The sequence below is a fragment of the Erinaceus europaeus genome, chromosome 5, assembly GCF_950295315.1.
Source record: "Erinaceus europaeus chromosome 5, mEriEur2.1, whole genome shotgun sequence".
Taxonomy (NCBI): Eukaryota; Metazoa; Chordata; class Mammalia; order Eulipotyphla; family Erinaceidae; genus Erinaceus; species Erinaceus europaeus.
Genome location: NC_080166.1, coordinates 13,727,645 through 13,741,205, shown reverse-complemented (window position 1 = coordinate 13,741,205; position 13,561 = coordinate 13,727,645).

Below are 13,561 nucleotides of genomic sequence, written 5' to 3'. Positions count from 1 at the left end.
TCTCTCCCCTCCTCTCTCTGTCCTGTCCAACAACGACATCAACAACAATAATAATAACCACAACAAGGCTAAAACAACAAAGGCAACAAAAGGGGGGGAAAATGGCCTCTAAGAGCAGTGGATTCACAGTGTAGGCACTGAGCTCCAGCAATAACCCTGGAGGCAAAAAAAAAAAAAATGATCCAGAGAAAAGAAATTTAAAAATCATTTTCTTTTATTTTTTTTTTCTCATGCAACTATGAAACAGCATTTAGTATACGTAGAAGTAGTTTTCTGCAGGCATTTCCAGATAGCTTGCTAGGTCAGTGTAGAGAAAACCATGGTAGACCTGCAGTTCTTTTTGATCATTTGTCTCCTGTCCTACATTCTGATTCTCACCCCATTGTTCCGGCACAAGTGTGAGTTTTGCGCTTTTTGTTTGTTTTGTTTTTAAACAAGTGTCATTTGAAGCCTGGAGAGATTGGGACTAGGTGGGGGCACACCCTGTAGGATCACAAGTCAATAGGTGTGAGGACCTGAGTTCAAGCCTCTGTTCTCCCACATGCCTGTGGGGAGCTTCCCCAGCTGTGGCACAGTGCTGCATGTGTCTCCTTTTCTCTCTGCGTGCCTCATTTTCTCTCACTCACCCTCAATTTTACCGAAGGAAAGAAAGTAGAAAGAAAGGGAGGGAGGGGGGAGTCGGGCAGTAGCGCAGCGGGTTAAGTTCAGGTGGCGCAAAGCACAAGGACCAGCATAAGGATCCTCCTTTGAGCCCAGGCTCCCCACCTGCAGGGGAGTCACTTCACAGGCGGTGAAGCAGGTCTGCAGGTGTCTGTCTGTCTCTCCCCCTTTCTGTCCCCCCCCCATTTCTCTCTGTCCTATCCAACAATGATGACATCAACAACAATAATAACTACAACCACAATAAAACAAGGGCAACGAAAGGGGAAAATACAAAATAAAAAAGTACAAAAGAAATAAAAAGAAAAGAAAGGGAGAGAGGAAGGGAGGAAGGTGGGGAAGGTGGGGAAGGCGGAAAGAAAGAAGGGTAGAAAGGACTACCAGGATTTTGGAGCTACATAGGCACTAAGCCCCAGTGATAACTCTGGTGGCAAATAAAAAATAAACAAATAGAATGGACTAGAATAGAATGGAATGGAACGGAACGGAACGGAACGGAACGGAACAGAACAGAACAGAACAGAATAGAATAGGCTTGGATGTAGTTCACCATGTAGGACACAGGCCTTGCCTTGCATACTTGCTAGGTTTGATGCCCTACACCACGTGGGAGGTGCTGTACCATCAGGGGAAAATTGAGCTGTGGTACCTCTCCTGATCTCTGCCTCTGTCTCCCATATTTCTTTTCCTATGTATCTTTCTCAATCCATCTGAAAAAAAAAAAAAAAAAAAGAATGTGGGCAGAAATGATAAAATTGTACATGTACTAGGTTGCCATTAAGCTAAAAAAAAAAAAAAAAAAGGTGTCATTTAACATAAAGACTGGGAGCTACTCCCTGCCCTAATCCAACTTTCCAGCCCTTTTCTCTACTCTGACACCCTTCTCTCAGACAATATTCTTATCCAACCTCGGGCTAGCTACCAAACTCAAACAAAACTAGCATAGTTGTGTGCCCCAGGAACACGCCTAAAATGGTTTTCCTAGATTTCTTCTACCCTAAAATCCCTAAACTCATCTGCTCTAACCCTACTTTTTTGTTCCTGTTCACTAACAATTTTGTCTCAACTTAGGTCATGCCACCTTGCAGACACCAAGTTACAGATGCCACCATGACTCCACACCAACTTCTCTGTCAGACTACCTCACCAATGTGTCCTGGACCCTTGCATCTCAAGAGCTCTGGTCCACTAGGGAAATACAGAAATAGGATGGGGGTATGGATCCACCTGCCAAGGGCCATGTTCAGTGGAGAAGCAATTGCAAAAGTCAGAACTTATACCTTCTGCACCCCCAAAACAACCTTGATTTATTCTCCCAGCTGGGGAGAAGTGCTAGGATGAAAATAAGAGGGCCCTGAACTCCAGCTCCATCAGCACCAGAGAGAGAAGGAAAAGGAGAGGGACATATGGAGGTAGCTATGATGTCATGAGTGACTTGGAGGGGAAGAGAGGATTGAATCAGAAAAAAAAGGGGGCAACTATGTATAGTTGTGGACAGATAGCAGTAGAGATGATGGTTGGCCCATGCCTACAACCTTAGGGGAACTGTGATGGATTACAGTGGGGAGACTGAAGATTCAGAACTCTGGTGGTGGGAATGGTGTGGATTCAAATCCCTGTCAACATGTAATTCTGTAATATAAAAATCAATTAATAATTAAAAAATAAAAATAAAGACCAAAGTTGGTGATGTAACTCACTGAGACAGTGTGTTGCTCTGTTGTGTGTGGGAACAAGCTTGAGCCTGGGCCTACCCACCACACTGAAGGAAACGGAAATTCCAGTGCAGTGGGACTCTCCTCTCTCAATCTCTCTCTCTCTCTTTCTAAAAAGTACAGTTAAATAAAAATAGGGATCAAATAACTAAATGAAGAGAGAAAAACAATGTCCTGTCACCCAGAGTCTCTTACTAAGAACACTTGATGGGAGATTCAAGATTTTTGAAAAGTTGAATTTGGAGGTCAGGTGGTGGTGCAGCTGGTTGAGTGTGCGTTACAATGTGCTAAGACACGGGTTCAAGTCACCAGTCCCCACCTGCAGGGGGAAAGCTTCACAAGAGGCTGAGCAGTGCTGCAGGTCTCTCTCTATCTCCCTCCTCTCTCTTTTCCTGGCTATCTCTAGCCAAAAAGATAATTTAAAGAAAAGAAAGCAGTTTGAAATCAGCCTTCCATGATAGCCAATGACACATAATTTACAAAATCCAAGTCATCCAAATACTTCCATTAAAAAAAAAAAAAAAACTTTTCATTGCCTCCAGGTGTGTCCCTTAGCACCAGGTTGTAAAGATTCTGGTGGGTTCTGTGTTCTCTGGAGAGTGATGCTGCCTGTGTGCACACAGCAGGAGCTGGAACAAGTACTTCTTGCAGCGGGGTCTCCATCAGAACCACAGGGGCCCCCACCCTACTTGACAGTGTGCCCGGACATGCGCAGAAGTGTTCTGCTCAGAGTCTTTGCCAGGCCACCTCTGAGCCTCCTCCTTGAGCTGAGCTCTGAAGGAGGCAAACCTATTGTGACCCTTTTCCTCAGTGGCCCAGTTGCTCTTTCCACGCCTGGCCTGGTTGCCATGGTACTTAGAGCTCACAGAAGAATCCGGTTTCACAAGAATCAGTTGTCTTGTCCCCAACTGCTTTGCTGTGGACAAAGTAATAGCTTATTTCCTGACTGACACCTGCAAACCTATTTCTGATTTATCCTCCCAAGACCCATCTTCCCAGAGAGCCCATCAGTTTGGACAGGATCCTATTTGCCTTAATCTTTCAAAGAACTCACCCCATCTCACCCTCCCCATGGGAGGGACTCTGGGGCCCAGGTTATTACTCGCCATTTTTCTTTGAGAGCTTTTTCACCCACACAGAATTGGAAATGTAAATAATCTTCCAAGGATATAGACATCTCCTTGGAGAGTTTCCTCACAACTCTAGCGAAAAGGAAATCTTACCTGTGGAATTGGATTTCTAGCCAGAGTCTTGGTTCGCAGGTTCCGCCAATTATTCAGTCTTGATTAAGGTTCACCCACATGAATAAAACTTAAGAGGGAGGCCTGTCATTCCACAGGATTGTCTGTGCTTGCTGAGGCACAAGCTGGCCTTTATTTAGAGGTGGTCTGTTGGTATTTTATTTGTTTGTTTATTTATTTATTTACCTCTAGGTTTATGCTCGGGCTGGGTGCCGGCACTATGAATCCACTGCTCCTGGTAGCCATTTTTCCCCCGTGTTATTCAATAGGACAGAGAGAGATTGAGAGAGGAAGAGGAGATAGAGAGGGAGAGAGACAGAGACACCTGCAAACCTGCTTCACCGCTCCTCAAGCCTTCTCCCTGCAGGTGGGAACCAGTGGCGCGAACCTGGGTCCTTGCTTTTCATACTGTGTGTGTTTAACCAGGTGTGCCACCACCTGGCCCCCCCGTTGGTATTTTATTCAAGTCTGGTATATACACAAATAGTTCATTTGCCTATTTTAAACACAGTAACTTGTTTATTTTTATTCTTGAGCTAGTCATGGCTACAATGAAATAAAATTATTGAAATAAAGATTTTTCTTATCCTGACACCAATAAGAGGTATCCAATTAAACCACTGAACTGACATCTAACAGGTTGCATTAGTCTCAAGACAAAAAAAAAAAAAATGGCAACACTATCTTTTCCCTCAGGACCCTCTGCCTCCATCTCTCCTTATTTAAACTCTGGGAAGTTTTCTTCCACAGTGAAACAGTGCAAGTTCCAAGAAGAACTCCTTGGATACCAACCAGGAGACATTCTTTCTTGGGAAGGGATGTTGGAAGCCCCAATTCACCACACGGTCACAGCAACTCCCACCCTCTTCCTGGGCATTTTCAGAGGACTCCAACCCAAAGTCTCATTCACATCATGATTTGATGGATTGTGGAGAGAGTTCATCTTCACCATCCTGGCACTGGTTCTGCGGGTGGCGTCGAGCCGCCTTTCACCTCCTCCCAGCTGGGTGAGAAGTGGTGACGCTGTGAAGATAACAGCTGGGGATTCTCAGTGAAGGGGGATTCCGATGTGGTCAGAGCACAGGTGGCTCAGGGATTTAGAATATCTGGTACGGTCATGCTCATGGACCTCTGGATTCATGAAATTGGAGAGCCCTAGTTTTGGATCTGTGGAAATAACTTGTGGTGTTTTCCACATTAGGAGAATGCTTCTGAGTGGAGAGATTTTCCCTGCAATAATGAGCTCCCTGGTGTGGATGAACAGTCATTAGAAAACAACAGCTATTAGAAAGATCAGCACCTTCTGCCATAATCTTGTTTTCCCTCTCTCTCTCTCTCTCTCTCTCCCTTTCTTTCTCTCTTTCTCTCCCTTTCTGTCTCTCTCCCTCTTCCTCTCTTTGTTTTCTCTCTCTCTCTCTCTTTCTTTCTCTCTCTCCCTTTCTCTCTCTCTCCCTCTCTCCCTCCCTCTCCCTCTCTTTTCTCTCTCTCTCTCCCTCTCTGTGTGTTTTATTCTCTTTTCCCTCATGGCCTTCCCATTGCCTGATACTGTGGTGAAAGCTGTTCTTGTGCTTCTTCACCTCCCACCTCAAATTTTGGTCCAGACTCCAGGGAAGGGTAAAGATAGGGGAAGACGACCAGAAGGCTCTGAAAGCCCATTCCACCAGTACCCAAAACATTAGTCACCAGAACTCTTTGTTTTTATCCCATAAATGAAAGGGAAGTGAATCTGGAAAACACCAGAGGAAGTCAGGCGCTGTTTTTCTCTTACCTGAGAGAGAAGAGGAAATAAAAGGAAGGACACTCAGAAGTAATAACATGCATAGTGTGACTTAGAAAGGAAATAAAAGCAGGAGCATGGAAGCAAAGGGAAAAAAAAAGATATAGCACAAGTACAGACACAGACACTGACATGGACAGAGATATGGATATACAGAGGTATGTTTAGATGTATAGTCTACCTGTATCTGTGACCTTGGGAGAACCACTGTGGTCTCCAGTGGAGGGAATGGGGACACAGAACTCTGGTGGTGGGAACAGTGTGGAATTGTACCCCTGTTATCTTATAATTTTGTAAATCACTCGGTTCAGAAGGACATGCAGGACTGGCTTGTGTGGCAAGGTGGGCACAGGGCAGAGGCAGCCCGCCAGAGAGTGGCATAGCTTCACAGCACCTGACCTCAAGCAGGAAACTCCAAAGTGTCACTCCCTGCCCACTTCTACCAGTTAAGATAAAGGACATTGTATTGAATTTTTTCTTCCCATCAGAGTTTCTCTGGAGCTTTGCATTATCACTACTATCTACTGCTTGTGGCAACCTTTTTCAAGATAGAGGGACACACACACACACAGAGAGAAGAAAGAGGCACCGCAACACATCTTCACTGTTCATGAAGCTTCCCCACTGAGTGGTGCTCTAAGTGGAGGCTGGGGCTTGAACTTGGGTCCTTGCACATTACAGTAATTTGTGTTCTACCAGGTGAGCCAACCCTGGCTCCCTATGTTAATTCTATTAAAACTGTTAGAGCATGAGGAGTCTGGAGCTCTGTCTTCTGGGAATTGCTGTCAATCTTTGTCATACACTCCTGAACTTAAATTCAAGTCCCAATTCCCACGTTAATTTCCATACAAAGGATTGAATGAAAAACACATCAGGTTTGCAAGGAGTTGACAGAATAACAACAACAACAAATGAATGACTTCAGCAGTTATCCACTTCTGAAAAGCATATTCATAAATGTAAATCATCCTGCCTTTCTGAAGTTCCCTGCTCCCTTTACTTTTCTTGCTTCTCCCTAACCACCTGCATCCTTGTCTCTTTAGTCATTTGGAGACTAACTGCTTCCCACACAAACAAATTAGCAGCACTGGAGAATTCTGTGAGTTCCACCTTAATAGCCACCACAGGGTTTTGCTGTCTCTTGTTGTCATCCAGAGACTTTAAGATGGAGTCAACCTGTAAAGTTATTTATTCAACCGGCCCCATTAATTTTCTCTTCACCGTCTGCAGTCAAGACCCCCGTTCCATCTCAATACAGGAACACCAAAGAGGCTCATGGATGCAAGAGCTTGTTTTTAACATCTGGTGAGCATCTCTTCATTATCTAGGGATGCTTTCTAATTCTTCTTAGTACAATTTTCCCTTCATGTTATCTTTACAGATGAGCTAAACAGGACTGCTGTTCCGTCCCTAAGTAAGCCATAAGTATCGCCATAATAACATTTCCAAATAGCCGTAGGTAATTTTTTTCCCTGGTGTTTCTCATTTGCAATTAGCATTACATATTCGGCAGCATCGTTAAAATCATCAGTTATTAGTGTGGCCTGCATAGCAACATTATTTCTAATTACTCCTCAGAGTTCAACAGGAAGCCTGAAAAATGTCTGCTCTGATGTTCACCCAATGATCAAACTACCCGTCCTGGGCCAAGGGAAGGATGAGCTTCATTACTAGCACTTCTGTTCATGTGATCATTCTCATGGATCATTCTCCTTCTGAGAAATCAGTCAAAGAGAAAGGCATCCAAAGCTGCAGAAGGTCAGGAAGTACCAGAGAAACACTGTCCCTTCAGCAAGCATGGGGTTGTGGATTCAAAGGCTGCTGTGCATTGTGAGAAAGTCTGGCTGAGTAGCAGAAGTGGTAGCAGTTATAGACACACGTCTGTCTCCACATGGATTCCTCAACATGGTGGAAACAAGCCCTCAAAGGGCCCAGACTAGGGTCTGTGTCTGGACAGTTCCAGAAGAACGGAATCTGACAGGTAGTACAGAGGGCAGCAAATGGCACATGTGTGTGATTCACAAATTACACAAGATCACATGTGCCACATGCTTGCAGGGAGGCCCTCTTGGGCTTGTACACATTTGTGCTCATGTGCTTTGTGCCCATCTGCCATTATCCTGTAATCGGGCAAACACATTCACACTCACACACATACACACATATACACACACATACACACACATACACACACATACACACACACTCTCACACACACACACTCACACACATACACACACATACACACACACTCTCACACATACACACACACTCACACACATACACACACATGCTCACACACATACACATACATACACACATACACTCACACACATACATACACACACACTCACACACATACACACACACACAAAACACACCATAACTGAAAGAGGAGGAGTGATTTTTTTTTTTCTCATGGACATTGGATGTGATGTTGAATTTGATTTGTGTGTACTTTAATAATTTATATTAACTACCTATGATATCTCTATAGTGCACAAATGTAGTCATTGCTTCCCTTTATTTTTTATATTATTACTGTACTTTATAGGCATATGTATATTACAACTTGCTCAGCCACTCAACAGTTGTTGGACACCTGGGTTGCTTCCAGATTTTGGCTATTACAAATTCTGCTGCTATGAACACAGGTGCACACAGATCTTTTTGGATGGGTGTGTTGAGTTCCTTAGGCTCTATCCACAGGAGAGGAATTGATGGGTTATAGCGTAGGTCCATCTCTGCCTTCTGAGAGTTCTCCAGACTGTTCTCCACAGAGGTTGGACCTATTTACAATCCCACCAGCAGTGCAGGAGGGTTCCTTTGACCCTACAATCTCTCCAACATTTGCTGCTGTTACCTTTTCTGATGTCTGACATTCTCACAGGAGTGAAGTGGTATCTCATTGTTGTCTTGATTTGCATTTCTCTATCAGAGACTTGTAGTGTATATATTCCTATCATATCTCTATCTATCTATCTATTTATCTGTTTATCTATTATCTATCCACTCTTTCCTACCTGTCATTTGTATCTATGTGTATATGCATGTAACTACATCTGCATATTCACTCATTCACTCCTATTTGTCATATCTATCTATCTATCTATCATCTATTATCTATCTACTTGTCTATCTATCATGTCTACCTCTTTAACTTTAGGCATGTGGATGACAGCAATATCCATGTGTGATATAAGGTTTGAAATTAAACTAAGAAAGGGTATTTTTTTTTCTTTAACATAGATGAGCCAATAGGTCATCAAGAATGATTAATTGTCTTTGAATACAATCCATGGGTGAGTGAAAGAGGCCTATGCTGTTTGATCTGACAATATTAAAGTGATATTTTTTGCAAGCTGAAAGTAAATTCACTTGAAGCTGTGGTACATTTAATGGAAGCAGAAGCACACTTGGGGGTTAGACCTGAGTCTGACAAGCTGTCTGGCATGGCGTCACAGGGGCAAGTGTGGCTACCACAGGCAACGTGAAGCCAGATTTCCTTGCAAATGAATCACAGTAACAGGCATATTTCAGTGGAAATGTTTATTTTTCTATCTGTGAATTGACAAAGTAAAAACATCCCACACATCTGGAACTCAAATTGTTTCTTCATTTTTTACAAAGTGACCTTGAACCTACTCAATTATATTCAACTTACAGTGGGTTTTAAAGGAAAGATGATGCTTTCTGAAAATGCAGGTGATTATGGGCTCACTGTTGTCAAACTAATCTACCCTCTCACTTTGGCCTCCTGTTGAAAAAGTACTCTGACTATATTTTCACTAAAAGAAGGATGAAAAACAAAGCAAAAAGCACTCCATAATGCTGAATTGAAATTGGCCCAAGTAATATTCTAAATGCCTAAAATAGATCACAGTAGCTTGTAAGATAATACCATAATACCTTTTCTACATGATGAACAAGACCTCTCTCCAGGATCACAAAATACCTTTCTTATCTACAGTGGAGTGCAGACAACTAACTACACATGTGAGGTTCAGCCCAGTTTTCTTTTGTTTATTTTAATTTTGATTAAGGTACTCAGGTGTAAATTGTAAATATGACATGTTAGCATCCACAGATATAATTTATAAAGAGAAAAATATGAGTGCTGCAAGAGTTCTTCCTTCTTGATTTATAAAAGGATCCATTTCTCTTGTGTGGGAGAGATCAGAACATCATTCTGGAATATCCAGTGCCAGATATAGGACTTGTGATCTTGTTCATGTGAACCAGCTTCCTCCCCCTGGACAGATTTTCAAGTATGTAAAATAACTTCATGCTATCTGGACTTGTTTTCAAGGGGAAAAAAAAAAACAACAACACTAGTAGTGAATAAACTGGAATTTCTTTTTCTTTTTTTAAAATTTATTTATAAACTGGAATTTGTTTTTTTTTTAAGTTTTTAAAAAATATTTATTTATTTATTCCCTTTTGTTGCCCTTGTTTTATTGTTGTTGTTATTGATGCTGGCGTTGTTGAATAGGACAGAGAGAAATGGAGAGAGTAGGGGAAGACAGAGGGGAAGAGAAAGACAGACACCTGCAGACCTGCTTCACTGCCTGTGAAGCGACCCCCCTGCAGGTGGGGAGCTGGGGGCTCTAACCGGGACCCTATGCGGGTCCTTGCACTTCGCGCCACGTGTGCTTAACCTGCAGCGCTACACCCTGACTTCCTATAAACTGGAATTTCTATACTTACTACAAGGTATTTAAGTATGCAGGTTTCTCCTCTGTAATCTCCAGCTTCTTTCTTCCTTTACCCTCCTTCTCTCTCTTTCACTCTTTTTTAAAAATATTTTTTATTTATTCCCTTTTGTTGCCCTTGTTGTTTTATCGTTGTAGTTATTATTGTTGTCGTTGTTGTTGGATAGGACAGAGAGAAATGGAGAGAGGAGGGGAAGACAGAGAGGGGGAGAGCAAGACAGACGCCTGCAGACCTGCTTCACCGCCTTTGAAGCGACTCCCTTGCAGGTGGGGAACCGGGGGCTCGAACCGGGATCCTTATGCTGGTCCTTGCGCTTTGTGCCAGTGAGCTTAACCCGCTGCGCTACCGCCAGGCTCCCTCTCTCTCTCTTTCTTTTTTTTCTTTCTTTTTTGGCCCTACTCCTAGTACTACTACTGCTACTACTGCTACTGTCAATTACTAAAAAAATATATATACATATATATGCTAATATTTCTACTGCTATTATAACAACCAGAACAGGCTCCTGCTATTAATACTTGAGCTGTTTCCACTGTCACTGCTATTACATTCCACGTTGGTGACTGTTACCATTAGGAAAGGAAGTTGTAATTGGTGGAAATAAATATAAAAATCATAACAACTTGCACAGTAGAACCTACCAAAAACTTGTAATCTTGATTGGGAGAGAAGGAGAGAGAGAGAGAGGCAGAAAGAGAGGGAAAGAGAGAGAGAGAGAGAGATAGAGAGAGAGAGAGAGAGAACACTCTACGTAGACTGCAGGAGGTCTGTGCAAAGTGTTTGACAACCACACCAAATGAATTCTTCCCTGGAAATGGATGTTACAAATGGCCTGAATGAAACATATACTTTCACTTCCTCCGTTTTCCATGAAAAGGGATACATCTTTCGCCACTCTCGTACAGAGATGACAATGGGGTCCCCTTGAACAATTTCCCAAAGGAACTGTAACCTGAATGGATATATGGAAGGATGAGCTGATATTATGGGTTTTCTCAGAGTAATTTTCTTCTCTGAATCATTTGGCTTTTCCAAAAAGAACAGTCAAAGGTCACAGAAGTATAATTAATGTCAAATGTCTGCATTCGACATGGCAAATGCCAAAAATAAAGTTGGATAAAAAGGCAGAGAAAACATGAAAGTGGCTAGTTCTTAAAAATCTATTCTCTCCACAAAAGCATATATCTCTGTCCTGAGTTTATGAGTTTCACGTGTAGAAACATTTAATATCAGACAAGCTTTAGTTTCCATATGATCTGATATTATAGAGAGACCCCTAGCACACCAAAGGATTAATCATGGTCACCTATCGTATAAGATATTGCCTAATTCTCAGAATTTTATTAATAATAAAATTCAGAGAATTTTGGGGACAGAGCTTTGGGGATGGGGATGGTGTGAAACTAGACCCTGTAATCTTACAACCTTGTAGCCCACTTTTAATTACAAATAAAAAAATGGGAAAAAGAAAACATTCATTTTTTTTCCATGAGGGATAATACTAGGGATCAGTGCTTACACTATGAATCTGTCTCCTGGTAGTTGCCCCTTCCTTCCTTCCTTCCTTCCTTCCTTCCTTCCTTCCTTCCTTCCTTCCTTCCTTCCTTTCTCTCTCTCTCTCTCTTTCTCTTCTTCTTCTCCTCCTCCTCCTCCTCCTTCCTCTTTGTTAGATAAGACAGAGAGAGTTAGAGGGGGAGGGAGAGAGATGATAAGAAGCAGAGGCACCTGTAGCAATCTTACAGGCCTCAAGTAGTTTCTTCCCTGCTAGTAGGGGTTGGGGTCAGGAACCAGGACCTCAAACAGAACAGTATACTCTCTACCACCAAATTTTCTGTTTCTTATTCCTGTTTATAATTTTTTAAATATATTTTATTTGATAGAGACAGCCAGAAATCAAGAGGAAAAGGGGGGAAAAGAGAGGGAGAAAGGGAGAGAGGGACACCTGCAGCCCTGCTTCACCACTTAGGAAGCCTCTACCTCTGCCCTTACCTTGCAGATAGGGATTGGGGGCTTGAGCCTGGTCCTTGCACACTGTAACATGTGTGCTCAGCCATGCTCCTTAGTTCTTACTCTTACAGAAATGACTGTGCAAGCAAGTAGATTCAAACATTATATATGAATCTGGTTTCTGTTGTTGACACCTAGGTGCCGGGCTAGCTTTGTGGGCGGGAGACAGATGACCAGGGACTCATGGCTGAGCTGGGAAGCAGTATCTCTTTATTCATGTGGAACGCAGCACAATCTAAAACTATCCCTAATCACAATCCTGTCTTTATATATATATACTTGCCAAGTAGGGTGGAAACAGGATGTGACCTAGAGAGGGTGGAGCGAAAAGAGACTGGTGGAAATCAGGGAGACTAAGAGAGGGGGCAGAGCAAAAAGACATCATGAACCAGTGGGGATTAAACCAATGCCCTGCAGGCAGGGTGGTGCTTAGTTAACAGTGGTTATGTAAATAGAATACAGTATTAAGCAGGGGGGATTAAACCAATGAAACAGAAGGGGTTTTAGAAGCAGAATTAGAAGCATACCAACACCTAGGCAGGATTCATCACCTCATTTCCTGTGCTACCCTCGCAAAACACTCTGACTTCCAAGTTCCTTTGTCCCCATCATGCACCAGGACTCCAGTGCACCCTCCACCTCTTCCCTTCCCTTCCCTTCTTCCCCTCAGTGTCCTTTGCTTTGGTGTAATATACCATACCCAGTCCAAGTCATATTTTGTGTTTTTTCCTTTCTTCATCTATCTTCCTTCCTTCTTTCCTTTCTTTCTCTTTCCTTTCTTTCTCTCTCTCTTCTTCCATTTTTTTCTCTCTTTCTTTCTTTCTTTTGTCATCTTAGCGATTTTATTATGATTTACAAAATTATGTGTTAACAGGGATCTAACTCCACCCCGTTCTGTCCCAACTCCAGAGCTGTGTGTCCCCATCCCCTCCACTGGAAGCTGCAGTGGTTCTCCCCCGTCACTGGTATGGGTTGCTTCTTAAGTTCACCTATAAGTGACTTCATCGTGTGTGTTATGGAAGATGATTTAAATTTTTCTTTGCCACGTATTTTGTTGGACCACCTACATGGGTAGGTGTTTCAGGTAATCTCATCATTTTATTTTAGTGGTGGATGTCAGGCATTAATGATGCATTTATGCCAGATATGTGGGAGACACACACTAACAAACCATAGGCCATTTACAAGGTTGTTGGAGGACGTTATTACCTCTACTACAAGGGTAGGATATGCATTTGGAGTCTCTCCTATTCCACTAAGATGCTGACATGCACCATAAGCTATTTATTGGGAAATCAACAGCCAATAAGAAAATTAATTTCTGTGAGTTGTTGACAATTTATAGCTATTTGATGGCCCAAATCGCTATATTACCATCCTGCATAGAGATGGGTAATAATGTTTTAGGTAATCTTATGAATAAATATGCAACTTTAGGGATAAATCAG